Source organism: Pezoporus occidentalis, unplaced genomic scaffold (genome assembly GCF_034315485.1).
Source record: "Pezoporus occidentalis ecotype Australia unplaced genomic scaffold, CSIRO_AGI_Poc_V1 ctg63, whole genome shotgun sequence".
Lineage (NCBI taxonomy): Eukaryota > Metazoa > Chordata > Aves > Psittaciformes > Psittacidae > Pezoporus > Pezoporus occidentalis.
In genome coordinates, this window is record NW_026915977.1 from 3,667,338 (window position 1) to 3,684,404 (window position 17,067).

Below are 17,067 nucleotides of genomic sequence, written 5' to 3' on the forward strand. Positions count from 1 at the left end.
GCTGTTCCTTCCCAGCACTGTGCCAGTGGCACAACAGAATATCTGGCACCACTGGCAAGGCACCATGGGGACTACCATGTCATGAGACCAGATCTACTGGACCCCTGAGTGCTGATACCTGCAATCTGCTGCTGTTCACCCAAACCCTGCCGGCACCCTGCCACAGTCAAAAGGGCGGGCTTCACCATGATGCTTGACATGGCCTCTTCCATAAGCACCAGAAAGCTTTGTGCCTGGGATTTTGGTCCCTAGGGATCACCTTCACTTGCAGACTCACAGCCCAACACCTCAGCTTCACACTAGCAGCTCCCTCTGTGGAGGTTGGGCTGGTCTTGTCAAGCTGGGAGGAAAGCCCATTTGACTTCCACTAACGATGCGCCGAGGACTTGAACCTCAGTTACCTCATCTGAGCCTTAAATGGATTTTTCTGTTAAGAGAGGATTTTTTTTGTCTTGTTTTATTGGAAAGGAATTTGCAGTAATTAGCTCTTACAGGGGATTTCACTGTTCTCTCTCCACCTCTAAAGCATAAAGCACTTATTACAGCACATTGTTTAACGTGATTCCACTCCCAGAAATTTTTCTTTCCTTGTGTGATGATCAAGCCCTGCCTTTAAACTTCAAGGCCCTAAATCTTCCTGCAGACCTGAGCCATGCCCTGGTCCCCTCTGGCTGGATTTGCATTTATCTGTCCCCCGCAGCCCTCTGTGCAGCTGGAGAGAGCTTTTAAAATGAGGCTCCTTTTTTTATTTCCCTCTGCTTTGTTGGATTATTGTTGGTAGGAACTTTCCGTGTCCACTTCTATGATCCTCGGGAAAGCAGCCACCCATTGCTGAGCCACGGAGAGCACATTTTCCTGACAAATTTCTACCCCTCCCACCTCCTTCGCCTTTGTTAGGCTGGCCTATATTTAGACTGTTGGGCTTCATCTTCCTCCTCAGAGAGTGGGCTGGGAGCAGAGCAATCAATCCCTGCCCGCTGGCTCCCACTGCCCATGCTGCAGAGGGGAGGCAGGGGCTGGTGTGCACAGGGGCTGAGGCAGCACTGCATGAAGAGGAGGGCTGGGGCTCTGGGGACGTGGCTGGGGCTGGGGCAGCGTGAATTTGGAGGGCAGAGAAAAGGGTCCCTGCCTCCGTCAGAGGGGTCTCACAGGAGGAGTCCCTGGGCAGGTGACCCTGGAAGAGCGCAGGCCATCCCCCCTGAGCCCTGCAAGACAGCACTGCTTGTGGGGTTCAGGACACCAGAAATATTCCAGGGGCACTGGTGGAAAGACACAGTAGAGACAGTTCTGGTTTTAACTCTGCCTTTGTTTCCATAACTCTTTGTGCGCTCTTCCACATCTCTCAGTTTAAATTAAGAGGCCTTAGAGCACCTGGGACACTTTGCACAAAAGATCTCCCTCTTCTTGCTCCATCAGTGATTTGCCAGCCCTCAGCATCTCACCCAGGTGAGCTAATGCCAAAACCCATGTTGAAAGGAAGTAGTTGGTGGTGCTGGTTCTGGTCACAGCCACTGATGTTATTTCTTTACAGCTCAGAGCCAAGGAGGTGGGGACAGCACATACACACATCCTGAGAGCTTGGCTGTCCGGGATGCTGGTGCCATAGGACCTGCAGCTGGACATCAGCCAGGAGCCCAGACTCTACCTACATTCACACTGTTGTAGGTGCCACCTCTGAATATCCAGATGTAAACCCAGCAAGATCCAAACCTTGCCTGTCTCCTTCCAACAGCCCCTGGGAAACACAGCATGCCACGCGTCCCACACCAGCATCCCTTAAGGAGACCCATCCTCCTGGAACCCCTATTCTCCATCCCCCATTCACTGTGTTACTCTGGTGGCAAAATTTCTCTGATACTCAGCCTACATTTTCCTTTTCTCATTTCCATGTCTTTATATTACTCATTACAGACCCTTGGGCATTACAGAACTCCAAAACAGCTCCCCTCTCTCCTCAGTGCTTTGGCTCTAAGGAGACCTGCAGATCGTTCTTGTGTCACTCCCGCTATTGGCTGCCTGCACGAGATGCAGTTAAGTTGTTAATGCAGTTGAGTGTAGTGTTAGCTTTGTTTGAGTGCAAAGATGAAAAACACTATGTGCTTCAAGCGCTTATTATTGTTGCTATTATGCAGCCCTTTTAAACTTGCCATATAAATCATGCCCTCCAGCTCCTTGTGTTCCTGGTTCTCCTCTGAACTCTCTCCAATCCATCAGGATTGTTCCAGGGCTCAGTGCAATATCGCAGGTGCAGCTGGGGGAGCCTTTGGCCAAGAGCCTCTCATCCTCAGCAGGTCCCAGCAGGATGCTGTGGTCCAGCAGTGCCTGTGCAGCCCCTGTCCAGTGGTGGGGACTTGGCCTGGTGACACCGTGGCTGTGGAGGTGTCCAGTCCCTTGCACCACGCCTGCAAAATGATCGTGTTGCCAGAGCGATTTCAGACAATGCTTTGACGTTAACAGCCTCTCTGGTTGCACTGTCATTTCCCATTAGAGGCCTTGGTAACTAGCACTTCATGAGGCTTTGCAGAATAATTTGTATGTTTAATACACCTCGAAAGCCCATGTTGGGCTGCAATTAAGGCAGGGGGGAGGGAGCAGAGAGAAGAGGAAAAGCCTACCACACGCTGGCTGCAAAGAACCTGCTGCTTTCTGCAGAGGGCTGCTTCAATTGAGGATGCCAGGGAAGCTGGAATTAGAGGCAAAAGCATAATTTGTCATTTGCAAGTGTAAGCCAAAGACTGGGCTGGTGAGAAGAGAAATGAGAGACCTGGGAGCTCCTCATGGGAAATCGCCATTGAAAGGACTGAGCTGGCCTGGCTGGCAGCCACGGAGCTGGGCTGGTGGCTGAGAACAGGGACTTTGCAGGGTGGCGAGAGGGGAACAACCTGCCAGGCAGAGCCACCAGAGGGGTCACTAGGGAGGAGATGCTGCAGCCTGGGCCGAAAACCAGCTCCATTCTCTGGGCAGGGAATAGGAGATTCATTTTCCTGAGCATCACTAGGCAGCCTTCCTTTGTCTCTTTCTGTTTTTGTTATGTGCAGATGTTAGAGAAAATAAACAATTTTAGAGAAAATAAACCAGTTAAACAAAGGCCAGTCCATCCCTGCACCAGCTCTTGCAGGAACCAGGTTTTGGAGGCACACATGGACATTTATTGGCTTGTCCGGTCAGCAAATGGAAAACCACCCAGGGGTGCAGTGGCAGGGAACCTGCAGAACAATCCTGGTTTTAGTAAATGCAAACACTGTTTCACGTGAAGAATTACGAAGTGCTGGGGTAGAAAAGTCTTGAGTGAATTATGTGTGATTTATTCTCTGAGCTCAACACTGATCCAGATTTCGCTGCCGATGGAAGGGAGTTTCCACTCCCTTCAGCTCACCACAGGACCAGCACCTTGGCTTGCCGATGGCAAATGCTGAGTGCGACCTGCACGTCTCTGTGGGCAGAAACCAGACCCACATCTCCTCCTCCGTGGATCATATGTGGATCTACTGGATGTCTGTGGTGCAGGAATGTGGGCAGGACAGGAACAGGCGTCTTCAGGGATGGGGAAGCTGCAGCTCTCACGCACCAGGCAGGAGGGATTACTGAAGGAATAAAGATGAATCCCAATGTAAAATTGTGCAGATTAAATATTTTTAAAACCTAATCAAAAATAGTGGTGTGTGGGAGCCAGGCATCCTTAGAAGCTGCCAGAAATACCCACTTTTTTCCTTCGGGGCTGCATCAGAGGGTGCCAGCTCCTTCCTCAGCATCCTTGTGTAACTATGTTGGAATCTGCCTCAGGCACAGTGAATGCAGTTGTTTCAGAAGCACATGAGTTATCTTGCAGAGTCCATCAGGAAGCCCATCAGCAGGTCAGATGGCTCCTGAGCAGCAGAGACTTGAGACTGTTCAAAGTCAGGTTGCCACTGAGCCTGGCAAAACCATCCCAGATTTACCCACCGCTCCTTCCAGCCCTGCCAGGGCTTGTCATACAACTTCAAGTTAAATGGGGATTCCTCAGCCAGAGATGGAATGCTCCTTGTCTTGTTCCTGTGCACCCTGAGGCGCTGACCCTCACTTGCTTTCACTTGGTGCCCTGCGCTCACCCAGGCTTCCAGGTTTGCATGTGAGTGGGACGAGTGGGATGAACCTGGATCCAGCATAACCTGCAGCACAGAAAATTCCAACAAACCTTTTAACTTAGCTTCCATGGTACCTCACATCTTGTACTTGGCACAAGTACACTGGCACTATGAAATGTACTTCACACCTGTGTAAAAACCTTCATTTCCACAGTTCATGTTTTCTTTGGCTTTGCTGTGGATGACAGCAAACAGGGTGTCTTCACCAAGCCCATGCCACCTCTCCCTTCCACTGCAGCTGCCCAAAAACCACAGAGCTCTCCTACTTGGGGCCATATTTTACTGGCATAGGCATGGATGCCCTTCATTGCCAAGTCCCCAGCTCAGCTTTGCAGGCCTTTTTCAGAAGCTGCAGGGGACCCAAGTACACCAATCCCAGTGAGTGCTGCCTCCTCCGTGGCTGCAGGAGCTCTCCCTGGGTGCTGCTCCAGAGGCCATGAGGCTTCAGCCAGGAGCTCGCACCTTTCCCAGCCTCCTTCTCTAGCTCAGGAGTCCTCACCAGATCTTGTCTAGGTGCTACTTTTTTTCCTGTGCTCTACTTCTGTCTGTTTCTCCCAGTTAATCTCCCAGGGTTGCCCTCTACAAATCCCTCGAGCTGTGATTTATGCTCTTCATATACTTGTAGATGGTTATCATATCTTGCCGTGGACGTCGGCGAGCCCAGCTAGGCAGATTTAGCTCTTTTAATCTCTCTTCATAAGTCAATCCCTCCAGCCGCTTAATCATTTTTGTTGTTCTCCTCCAAATTCCCAACGAGATGGTTTGTCATGCAAGCGCCTGATGCACGCTCATATATTTCCCAAAACTTCAGCAGCTTAACACTGAACTAGCACTGCTCGGAGGTTTTTTACCCGCCTGAAACCCAGAGAATTGTTAAGCTCCTGACGAAATGCCAGGTGGCTGCTGGCACAGGTCAAACCCTGGCCAATATGCTGGGGATAACACTGCTACGAGAGCGTGGAGATGGGAAGGATTTTGGTGACATTGGGTGGCTCTTGAGGGGGACATGTCCAAAAGGGGATGTGCCCAAGCTCTGCCAAAAAACCTTTTATGGCCAAAAACGCTCTACAACTGCTATCACCCATGGTGACAAGGATGTGCCTGTGGTGTGACACGCTGGCAGAGGGTTGGCATGGCCCAGCTGGGTGATGGTCACCCGAATTTCAAGCCCTGTGCCACATTCACTGGGTTTCATTTCTTTTCTGGGATAGCCCATGAGGAGATGGGACAAGGGAGCTGCTTTCTAATAGCTTCTCTGGCCCAGCTTTATTGCATTTCTTTTAGAAGTGGGAGGTCTGCAGATAGTGTGTGAAGGCTGGGAAAAGCCACCTGGCCTAGGGGCCCATTGGAGAGGGGTAGGGCATATGGAAAAGGTTCCGTCAGGCTTTGATCCTGGTGGAGTGCTTTGGAGGAGGACAGGCAGGCAGTGGGAGTAGCCAGAGTGAGGAGGGAGCGCAGATGGGCTTTGACCTCATTCCAGAGCATCAGAAAACATATTTAAGGCTTCATGATCAAAATATTCCTTCTGTCCCCGAATTGCTCAGTTAGCAAGCACACTCGTGCTTGGGTTCACGGCCCAGGAGCTATGGGCCAAGGGATGAGAACATGTGCACCTGCTCTTTTAATGGAAGAGTCTTCACCATTCCTTTCAGCCTCCAAAACACAGAGGGGAAACCAGGTCACAGGTCCCCAGCCTGCAGAGCTGGGGGAAGAGTGTGCATGTCCCAGCACATTGTCTTCGTGTGCAGGAGTGGGGCAAAGGAAGACAGAGAAGGTCCAAGTGCTGGAGGAGCAAACCCTGTAGCTGAAGACAAGGGGAATGGTCTCTGCCTGCCCCACATCTCAGACCAGGAGGTCTCCCTGGGGCAGATGGGGCCTTGACAGCACCCCAAAGCCAAGCAGGCTTCATCTCCATCTTGGACAGGGGTGATCCTCTAAGGATTTCAGTGATGAGCCCCCACAGTACTGGGCTGGCTGGGTGGCAGAGTTTATGTCTTTCAGTAATGTCCCCCTCCCTCTTCCTTCCCTGATCCCTGATATTTATTATTTCCCCTCAGAATGCTTTTTTTTTATTATGAGATGAAATACTCTCCCACTCCCCCGATTGGAAACAAATAGCTGCCAGCCCCACCAATGGCCTTACTAAAGCTTGGGTTTGGTAAGCTCCTGTTAGAGCAAACACTCTGCTCCCTGTGCAGAGCAGCCCTTTTCATGTTCCTGGGTGCAGAAGGGAGCCCAGGAGGGTGTCTGACCCCCCAGACTGCCCCATGTCAGGGCAGAAGCACTGGCTGTGCAGGGGCTGGCTGCATGTTTTGGGTGACATGGTTTAGTGTGAGGTGTCCGTGCCCATGGCAAGGGGGTTGGAAATTGATGATCTTAAGGTTCTTTCCAAGCCTAACTATTCTATGATTCTATGTGCCGTGGAGCATCCAACAGCACTGCACTGCCTGGGGTGTCAGCTTTCTGCTCAAAATTCCACCCAGGTTTGGAGAGGCAAATTATAAGAAAAGAAATAACAAAACCTTCCAGTCCAGGAGCCCTGCCTGGGCTTTACAGCAAAGCTGTCAGTGATGGGTAATCTCCTCTTTTCCTGGGAGGACAGAGCACATTAGGGTGTATACCCTTCTGGAGTAATCCTGTATATTGTGTCCTAAAGCCCTGCAAATCTGCTCATCTGTACTTGTACCACCGAGGCTCTGCAGAGATCAGTTATCATGGGAGTGATGAGGTCTGGGGACAAGAACTGGTGTGTCCCTTCACCACCACCACCGCTCGCTGCAGCTTCTGGCTCCAGCCTGTCCTTGGGACCAGTGGACAGCACTGTCCCAGAGCAGAGGCCCGACAGCTCAAAGGCTTGGTGAGGGATGGAGAGGAGCCCCGTCATGGTGTGCACTGGGCTGCCATAAACGCCGGTCCTCCTTAGACAGGGCCAGGCAGCCCTGAGCAGATCCCCTGCAAACCTCACTGCTGGCTGTTTCATTTCAGCTGCCGAGCTGTAAACCTGGTTCTCCCTGCTCCAAACACTACTTGGAAGGTGTTGCTGCCCGAGGGCTGGGGGTAGCAGCCACAACAAACCCTGCCATCATGGCTGGACCACGGCTGTGCAGCAGCGTGCGGGCCTGGGGCTGAGCTGCACCCAGCACAGCAATTTGGGACCTCTGTTCCCAGGGCCTGGGGTTGGCAGCCAGGGCTTCCTAGGGACATGTGGGAACCCAATCCCGCTCTGACTTTCCCCAGAACTGGGAGCATCAGACAAAGCTTCCTGCCTGCCCATGGACCCCGTGTGCCGAGCCTGGTGAGTACAGTGCAGGCTCGGGAGCCTGCTCCTTCCCCAGCCCCGCTGTCTAATGGAAACTCTATCTCTGCAAACACTTGCTCCCTTTATATCTTTCTCCTTTTTTATGGGGAGGCCTTGGAGGAGAGGGAATCAGAGGGGGCTGGCACTTCCCCCCTCCCCCTTGTTTCTCCAAAATAAAGGGATGCAGCTGGTGAGGCAGCAGTTTCTGGAGCAGTATGGATGGGGTGAGAAAGTCATTACCTGCCTTGGGTTTCACTGTGGGAATGGCTGCACCTTTCACTGGGAAACTCTTGTGTCTGGGGGGACTTGAGAGGGGGAAGCGAGGGGGAGGAGGGAGCAAAGGGGCAAAAAAGAAAGGGCTGTAAACCAAAAAGTGAAGAAAGAGAAAGAAGCGATTTTTTTTTGTGTGTTTTTTTGCATGTAGACATGTAGAGTCTGAAATAAATTACCTGTCTCCAAAAACAGTGCATTAGGAGAAATAATCGATTGAACACACCACAAACTCTTATTTTATGGCTCTGTAAGCCTGACTGGTGCTGGGGAAGTGGGGGAAGCGAGAAGCTGTTACACACAACAGAGGGGACACTTGAGGGGGATGATGGTTTTGTCTTTCCTTTTTTCTTCTCTTCCTTCTTTATTTTTTTGTTACTCTCCTGTCTCATTTGTGGTTGTTTTTTGGTTGGGTTTTATTTTGTTTCACTTTTCCTAATCTCCCCGTGGGGACTTTCCCCTTTGTTCTGCTGGGGGGAAGAGAACTGGATTGTGTTTCTCCTGCTCCTGACTAAAAGAAATTACATCAGCCTGATGTGTTTAAGCATCTCTTCCCTCCTACATTCCCTCCCTGTCCCAAACTGCTTAGTAATTTAGTTTAATAAGGGATTAGTATTTTTTTTCCGTATTTCTGATTATGAGCATAGTGGCAGCAGGGAGGAAGCAGCAGGATGCTTTGGGCTGGTTTCTCTCTGCCACTTGCAATGATCCTTATGAGCAACCTGACCTCTTGCTGTACTGCTTCTCCAGCACCCCCAAACACTAGCCCTTCCTCAGGGACAGCATTTTGCACCTGGATCTTTCCCTGCTGAGGTGGCAGGGAAACGCATGGCCCCACACCAGCACCACAGCAGCCAGGGAACCCTCTGTGCTCATCTCCCTGCATCCTCCATGTCCAGAGCTGGGAGAGCAATCAAAAGGCTGGGGCCAAGAGACATGAAAACAAAGGCACAGAAATTAAAAGACAATTTCCAGAGCCAAAAATAAAGCTGTGAAAAAGAGCAAGAAAGCAGCAGCAAACAAGGGAACCTGAGGATTTCAGCCTAATAGTGATATTCGCCAGGAGGGTCATTTACTCCCCCAGATAGGAGGAGATGCTCAGCTTCTTTGGAAGCCTCTGGGTCATTCCCTTGGTGCTTTTCTAGCTCCCTGAGCTCTGTTTTAGCACCCCAACAGGCTGGGTTCACAGCCGGCTCTGCCCAAAGGAGCACAGGCTGCAGAAGCAGATACCCACACTCCTTTGCCTATATCCTTGTGATTCCAAAGTCGTCTAACAGCCACCCGAGCCTGAAGAGCAGGGTCTCGAGAAAGCAGTGGTGGGCCCTCTGCTTCACAGTGGTCTTGGAGAATTTGCAGCTGCAGTGGAAGTGCTAAAAGTAACTGCTAAGAGCCAAGGCTCAGGGAAGGAGTCCAGTCTCAGGAGAAGCAGGTCTGGAGCCGGGTTGCTGCCGCTACCTGTAGCAGACAGCGGTGTGTGATGAGCAGTCCTTGTCAGAAAACACACTTCTGTGGCCTGTGCAGAGCACAGATTTTCACAGTTTGCTCAGCCCGATGGGCCACAAAGTGACCAGAATCCATGGGAATCATTGTGAGGCAACTTCTGGCTATTCAGATAAGCATGGATTTAGAGACACACTCTTGCTCAGTCGGGAAAGTCCCTCCTGCTGCTTGTGAGGCGTCAGGGGAGGCAGAAGCACTCTGCTTCCCCGAGGGGACCGCAGCCAGGCACCTGGCCAACCTTGGCAGTGCATTCTGAATGCCCTAAATCTCACTAGAAAAACACAACCACCTTTTTAAGGCTCAAAATTCAAGGTCATATTGTTACCTGGAGCCAGATATGCCAACCACAGGTGAGTCAGGAGCGTGGGGAAGATCCTGTGCCTTACCCCAAGGTGCTCTGCAGGAGACATCATTAACCTTAAAGATTCAGTCAGCTCAATCGCCTGCATGTGCTATCCATAATTAAAGTTGCACTGGGAAAATAAATCTTGTTCCTCACTAATATGACGGAAGAGCATGTTAAATTATGGCTCAGTTTATCAAATGATTGCCCAATGCAGCTACCTTCTTTAATAACTTATGATAAAACATGTCATAGAATGATTTGGGAATTAATACCTACTGGATGATGCTGTGACAAACTGCTATAATATGTTTCACTACAGGAAGGTGCGTGTTCTTGTTTTATTTAAAGAAGCTGCAAGTGGATTTAGTATTCATGTAAATAAGGGGCTGACTGACAGGCGAGGGCTTAAGAGAGTCTGTGGGTGGAAGAAGAGGATTGCCCTCACAGCTTTGCTGGTGTTGCCTTCCAATAATCTTCACTCCCACACTTTTCCCCCTATGCCTGCACCATTTCTGCCCTGTTACATCCTTCCTCCTGCTTTCCCCTTCTTCCCTCTCCCACACACCTCCCTCTGATAACCTCCAGGATGGCAGTAAATGGATCCAGCCCCACAGGACCAGGCAGCCAGGCTCTGGGGTCAACCTACTTCATCCTGAAGTCATGTTAATAACTGGAGGTAGACGCTGTGGTTCCCACCTTGTCCTCACTCTGAAGTGTTTACAAGTGGTTTGAGAATCCTTGTCAAAATACAACCATCGGGAACTGCTGAAGACGCCAAATGGAAATTGAGAGAGAGAGGAGCAAACAGAAAAAAAAAGGAAGCAAAAACATCCTGTAAAAACATCACTGTGTTACACGGGTCACATCTGATTATCTCCTATGGAAATTGAGTTCTCAGCAGGAGATGTAAATTTTTCACAGTGCCAATCTGCTGTCAGACGCTGCGGGGATTTCCCCGGAGGAGCTCTCATCACAAGCCCCCTCCTACTCCTTCCTAAACCCATCAGCGGCCTCCCAGGGCTCCCAAAGGCACTTGCAGCCACCCTATGCTCTCCCATGTGGCCCCTGCAGGCAGCAAGGGCTCCCAAGCAGCAGAAGCAGCTGCTCCCCAGGTCCAGACACAGGAACAAGGGGGAGTATCATGGGAGAAAACCAAGATGTCATATTTCACCTTCACCCAAACTGGGAGCTTTAAGAGTCACATTACCTTCTCACTTAAGCACCACGCAAGCAAGGAGCTGTGAACTGTGTCCATCTTCCTAAAGCAACCCATATATGATGCCCAAATTGCAGCTGTATCCATCCTGCTGACCAGTGACCAGCGTCCCCCCAGACACTCACTCCGCTTCCCCCATGGGGCTGGAGAGGCTTCCAGCGTCCCACAACTCCACCATCAGCTGGGATTTGCAGCCAGCAAATGTTAAACAACCCACAGGAGCAGATCTTGCTGTGCAAACCAGGTCTCCACCTCCAGGACATGGTGCTCCCCATCTCTCCCACAAGCCTGATCATAGGAGAAGGGTGAAGTCTGGCTGCTGAGGCCAGGCACGCCGCTCTGAGCCTCCCAGGGCAGTGCTGGCTCCCAGTAGCACCCCAATCAAGTCACAAAGCAGTTCTCATAATGGGCCCCTGTTTTCCCACTCTCATAAATGTCCAAAGCATTTGCATTTTAGACTGAAACCCCCCATGTTTAATCTCTGCCCAAAGGAGAATGTCTGTGGGAAAAGTCTGAGCAAATTCCCTTCGTCCATTTGCAATTTATCAGCAAAAAAAAAAAAAAAAAAGGAGAAAACCAATTCATTTTCTAAAGTAAAAATAGCCTAACCACGCTTTTATGAAAAAATCATGGCTGAAGCAAAACAGCAAAAGTTTGTAACTTGAATCCTGGATAGAACCACAGGATTTACAAGGGGGGGGGGGGGGGACGCACACAAGACATGCTTTAAAAATAAATAAATAAAATGTCCCACATTGTAAACTGAATCAGCTAAATACCACAAAACAAATACTGCATGCACTCAAGTCCTCAATCAGTTCAGACCCTGCCCAGTGTCCTGTTTTGCCTTTGTTAGCTATGAAAATTCGCTAATTGTTCTTGCTGCCAGGAGCCTTAACAGAAACAGCTAGATTTAAGTAAATATTACGGAATATCCATAGGAAGCACATTTCGAGTCGGTAAGCACAAATATATGCGCTACTAACCTCACTCAACAAGTCGCGCTCATCCGGATGTGACACAGAAACACACAGTGTCATTTACTCGCCCAGGAAAGCTGCTTGAACTTCGGCTGCCAAATTCTTGAGGTAAATTGCTTACAAATGGGCCCTGAATGGGTAGAAGTTACTTGTTACAATCACTCAGTAAGGAGAAAAATATCGTTGAATAATTAATTAAAATCACACTCTGCAGACAATTCACGGGTGAGGAAAACCCCAAAGCATAGACTTGCTGAATGGGAGAAACAAGCTGTGTCTTACCTCCCATGCACAGCCTGGCAGAAGATCCCATCCGCCCGCCCCAGCAAGGACCGACTGCTGCTCCTGGTGATGCTGCCCATGGCTATTATCTCTCAGCTTGCATCAGAAATCAAAAGAGATACCTGCTGCTCTGACCTGCAGGCTTGGAGTTATCTCAGCCAGCCACAGAGACCCAGTGAGGTCTTGCAGCTCCCCCAGCTCCTGGTGGCCCTGTGGCAGGGCACACTCATGGCTCAGCAGACAGGGTGAAGCTGTGACATTCTGGACTGGGGAGCTGGGGAAGGGAGAAGTCACCCACCCGCTTCTGCTGAAGGAGGTGGAGAGAAACCACAGTCATAGAATCATATCACAGAATGTTGGGTTGGAAGAGACCTTAAAGCTCACCCATTTCCACCCCCCTGCCACAGGCAGGAACACCTTCCACTAGAGCAGCTTGCTCCAAGCCCCTGTGTCCAACCTGGCCTTGGACACTGCCAGGGATGGGGCAGCCACAGCTTCTCTGGGCACCCTGTGCCAGCGCCTCAGCACCCTCACAGGGAAGAGCTTCTGCCTAAGAGCTCATCTCAGTCTCCCCTTTTTCACAACCCTGAAAGTAAAAGGAGGGTACAGAAATTACCAGCATGATGGCAGGGGAGCAATAAGAAAAGGCAGCTGGGGAGATGAGGGGGACACCCATGAGCAGCCCATCTGATCCCCAAGGGATGTGAGGCTTTTCCTTCAGCAGGACATATGGACCCCAGGGGAACGTCTTGGCCAGAGGGGCAGATCCCACTGGTCCTGCCAATGATGATGGGAGGGTGGTGGCTTCTTCCAGGCTGACCCATTCTGGGTTCAGTAGAGGATGTAGGATGCAGCTGTGTGACTAGAGCTAGGTGCAGTTTGCAAAGTTTGAAACGAGGAAGAAAATCAGAAACATTTTTTGCAACTTCAGTTGCCAAAAAAACCCTCTCCCTCTGTTTTTCGTCTGGGGAGAGTTCTGAATTTCCATGTACTCGTTTCCTTTTTACATTCCAGTCTCCTCTCTCTGGTTTGTGCACTGATGCTTGTTGCCCAGACACTCTCACAGCTCGTCTCACACATGCAATGCTTTCCCAGGGGAGCCGCAGCCCTGCCACCCGCCCCACTGCCTCCGCTGCTCCTCTGCAGCCCTGAGGAGAGGGGGAAGAGATGGGGTTGAGGGGGTGAGCTGGGATCTAGCAAGTTCCCTGCTCCCCGCTCAGGGTGAGGACACTTGTGCCTTATACATCCCATCCACTCCAGTCTCTGGGTGCCTGAAGGTGGATGCCTGCAGGTAGGGGTGCTGTGAATGGTGCAGGGAGAAAGGAGGGAGGGACCCCAGGCATGCTCCCCCCCCACAGTGGGTCATGTTCTTCCTTGCCCCCCCAGATGCAGGTGGAGAGGCAGCCACAGCACTGGCTCCACAAGCCAGCTGGTTTCACAGAGGACATTTGAGCATTGCCTAAGACTGTTTAAAGCCTGATGTGATCCCATAAACTCTGCCTACCTTAACTGGTATTAAATGGAATTGGCTGAAACTGTGTTGTAACCTAGCTGTAAGTCAGTTCATCTAGCTCCATCCCTGTCTCTTCTAAATGGGGGCTTAGGGGAAAAAGAGCCATCAAGGAGCTCAAACTAGTAATAATGGTGTTATGTTGCAGTAGAGAAAATTAAAGTCAAACATTAGGGAAACCTTTATAACTTTAACTAGAGTTCAGACAGTGGAACAAGCTTCTCTGGGAGATTCTTGAATTGCTTCCCCCAGAGATATTCAAGGATAAGGCTAAGTACATATCTGACAAGGGTGGTTTACCGGCCTGATGCGAAGGATAAAATGGAGCAGGTGAGCTGGTAAAGGTTCCTTCCAGACATAATAACTGGATGATCTGTGCAGGGCCCCTCTGTGCTGGAACATCATAAAACATATCCTCATTTTTTCCACAGCCTCTTGCATAGAAACATGCCTGCAGAGCACTTCCCAGGGCTGACACAGAAACAAGGCTCTGGCACTGCGAGTAGAGTGAGTGAACTTAGAGCTGAGCGCAGGAGCTCAAGAGGGCTGCAGGAAATGTAAAAGCTCAGAACAAAGCAATCCGTAATAACATGTGTCTGGGGAAACTGCTGGATGATGGGAACGCCTGCAGGAGGACTTTAAACCTCTCTGACCAGAAGGCTGCACTGCTGGGACAGCGGAAGTAGAACCAGCAACCCAGCATGAGAACTGCTAAAGGTTTTCTCAGGAAAGCACTTGGACAAGTACATCGTCCATCTGCCTCCTGTCTCTGTAAGCTGCAGGCACGCTGCTGGAGCCCGGGCTGTGGCAGAGTCTGTCACGTATCGGGTTTTCTTCTCCTCCTGCCCAGCACAAGTCACCCCTCATTGAGTGCTGCCTTCTTCTCCTGCCAGTAAGTGCTGCTTTCTAGAGTTGGGCTGCTTCATATGTTGGGATAAAGGACATGGGAAACCCCCCTCACCTCTGCAGTGGCCCTGGGGTGCTGGTTCCCCCATGGAGCCCCATTGGGCTGCTGTGTAGAGTGAGCAGAGGCATTGCCTCACACTGACACCCAAAAAGAGTCCTTCAGCTAGAGACAGAGGGAAGAAAAAGGAGGAAAGGATGCTTCCCAGGAGCTGGCCAGTGCACCAGGAGGGGGCCCCAGCTCCCTTCCCGGGACGAGCCCCCGCTTCAGCACACCCAGTGTGGAGAGGTAGGGGCCAGGGACAAGGGGAAGAGCCTGGAACCGGCCTGATAATCTCTGAACCAGCCCTAGCTAATTTGTAAGGCATTACTGAAATGTCGACTGTACATATGTTAGTGTTAAGTCAAGTGGAAGGTATGCTCAAAATGTGATAAAGAAGTGGCTCAAGGAAAGAGGAGGAGCACGGCAGATAACGAGAAGGACCCAGGGCCACGCTGTGCCACAACTGCGAGTGCCCGCTGACAACGTGATGGGGATCTTGCTCAGGGGTGCGGTTGGGATGTCTCTCATTCCTTTGCTGTCCCAGCACAAGCCAATCCTTGGACATGGATGTTTGCCCAGTTTCTTCAGTGAAACTTCACCTGTAAAGAAGCGCAAGGGATGGCTGAGATGAGAGGTGAAGGTCAGCACCAGTGTGCAGGCAAACAGGGGTACAGCTCTTTCACACTGCTTTGGGGTATTTCTGCCCTGGTCCCTGTGATGCTGGGCACAGCAGGACAAACTGGTGCCCTAAGCCAGGGCACTCTGTGTCCGCTTCCCTTCACTTTGGCAGTGCAGGAGCCCTCTCCTTGGATTTATCCCAGTGCCATGGCTTTGAAATTCTGGGAGAGAAAGAAGGAGAGAAGGCTTTGCCTGACCAGCAGATCCCTCCTCGGACTTCAAACCCTCTTGGATTCATCCCAAGACAAAATAAGATTTCTTTAATTTTCCAGCAGGAGAGGGAGTAGAAGCCTCCCTGCCAATCACTGCTGAGCACCTTCACAGAGGCAGGGAGCTGGGCAGCCACATGCTTCCCTTTCCCCACATATCAGAAGGGGAAAGTACATCATCTCCTCCTACCTCAGCTGAAAGCAGACACAGAAGATTGAATGCCAGGAAGATTGGCAGCAGGGAAGTGAATTTCTTCTTCGTTCCAGCAATTTGATATATACACATGCAGCCTGACTTCGATTTTGGTAGCACCAGGATCCAGAGGTGGGTGTGCAGCCCAGCTTCCAGCTGCTACAGAGGCAGGAGAGCGCTTGTGTTTAATGGCTGTCATATTAGCAGTTGCTATTTAATATTTGATGTTTAGTCTGGTTTGTCTGCTTTTCCCTTTAGGATCAAGTCTATTCCAAACAAATAGAGCCAAAACAGGCTTAGAGAGGAATCGGGTTCAAAGACAGACATAAATTGATTTCAGACTGGCCAGGCAGCTAATGTGCCTTCCCACCTGAAAGCAGGGTTCAGTGCCTGGCTGGCATTGACTGCTGCTGGGGTCCTTGGACATCTGCAGTGCTGCTCCCAGGACAGCAGGCTCTGGCAGATGGGAAACTGGGCTCTGAGTCCAAGATCTGAGGATGTTTCCCTTCCCCATCTGAAGATTCATGGCCCCAGGGAGATGCCAGATGGGGCTGCTGGTGGGAAAAGTTTCACTTGCCTGGTCCTATCTTTGGGACAAAGTGACAGCCACGCAACCTGGGGACACTGGTGGAGCTCGGTCCCTGCCAACAGCCACAGGTACAAGCTCCTGCTCTCTTAAAAAAGAAGCCCAACCAATCCCAGTGTCACTGGCATCTCCTTGGCAGGGTGTGGAGGTGTAACGTTAGTGTGTGTTTTACAGTGCGTGAGCCACAGACAGCTGGAAAAATAGTTAACGTTCCTGTTTTACATGCTCCAGCCTGGGTTTGCAGGGAGCAGGTCTAGCAGCTGAACTCTGCCAAATCAGGCAATTGCAGGTATTTAACTTAAGAATGAGATTTGGACCGTCATGCACCAAGGTCTCTGAGGTTTCTTGCCACAGTGGAAAACACAGGAAAGATCTGGTCTCAGCTTTAAGGAATAGATGAATCCAGTGCTTCATGGTTTAGAGTATGGCATGGGAAAGAGCACAAGTAGGAGCTAATACGCTGATTTAAGGGGCTGCTGAATTGTGGTACCTTCTGCCTCCCAGGCTAAACTGTCCTTTGCCACTGCTAAAACGAGGCATCTGCAAATAAAGGACAAGAACAAAGGTAGATGTGTTGTGTCGAAAGAAGGTAACCACCGTCCTGGCTCCAGTGTGGAAGGGGCACCCCCATCTGCAGCCCCAGCTCATGCCTGGGATGCACTGAATCTCCTCACGCTGCTGGCTGTGGGAAAGCAGCCTTGCCCTTCCCATGGCACACGGCCTCTGCCCAAACCTGTGTATCCTGCAGCAGAGCGGGACATCCCACCCTGGAAAACGTCACCGGCCATTCGCAGGTCTGCTCAGCCCCCTCTTCCCTAACCCTGCCTCCTCGGACCCCAGGGGAAGAGAGGGGCAGACTTATTTTTTCTTGCTTAAATGAAGAGCAGGGTAACCCTAAAGTGACCCCAGATGCCTGTGCTGACCTCCTC

At 50.9% G+C, this 17,067-nt stretch overlaps 1 long non-coding RNA gene across 1 annotated transcript in view; it reads right to left on the bottom strand.

Moving 5' to 3' along the window:
- Nucleotides 1–6,639: 6,639 nt before the first annotated feature.
- The window catches only part of LOC134174738 (uncharacterized), a 37,669-nt gene continuing 27,241 nt past the window's right edge, over nucleotides 6,640–17,067 (bottom strand). Inside the window, exons 4-6 of the long non-coding RNA XR_009968761.1 lie at nucleotides 15,550–15,711; nucleotides 12,139–13,164; nucleotides 6,640–11,864 (exon numbers count right to left, since the gene is read on the bottom strand). This is a non-coding gene — a long non-coding RNA (uncharacterized LOC134174738). The remainder of the gene's footprint in view (nucleotides 11,865–12,138; nucleotides 13,165–15,549; nucleotides 15,712–17,067) is intronic.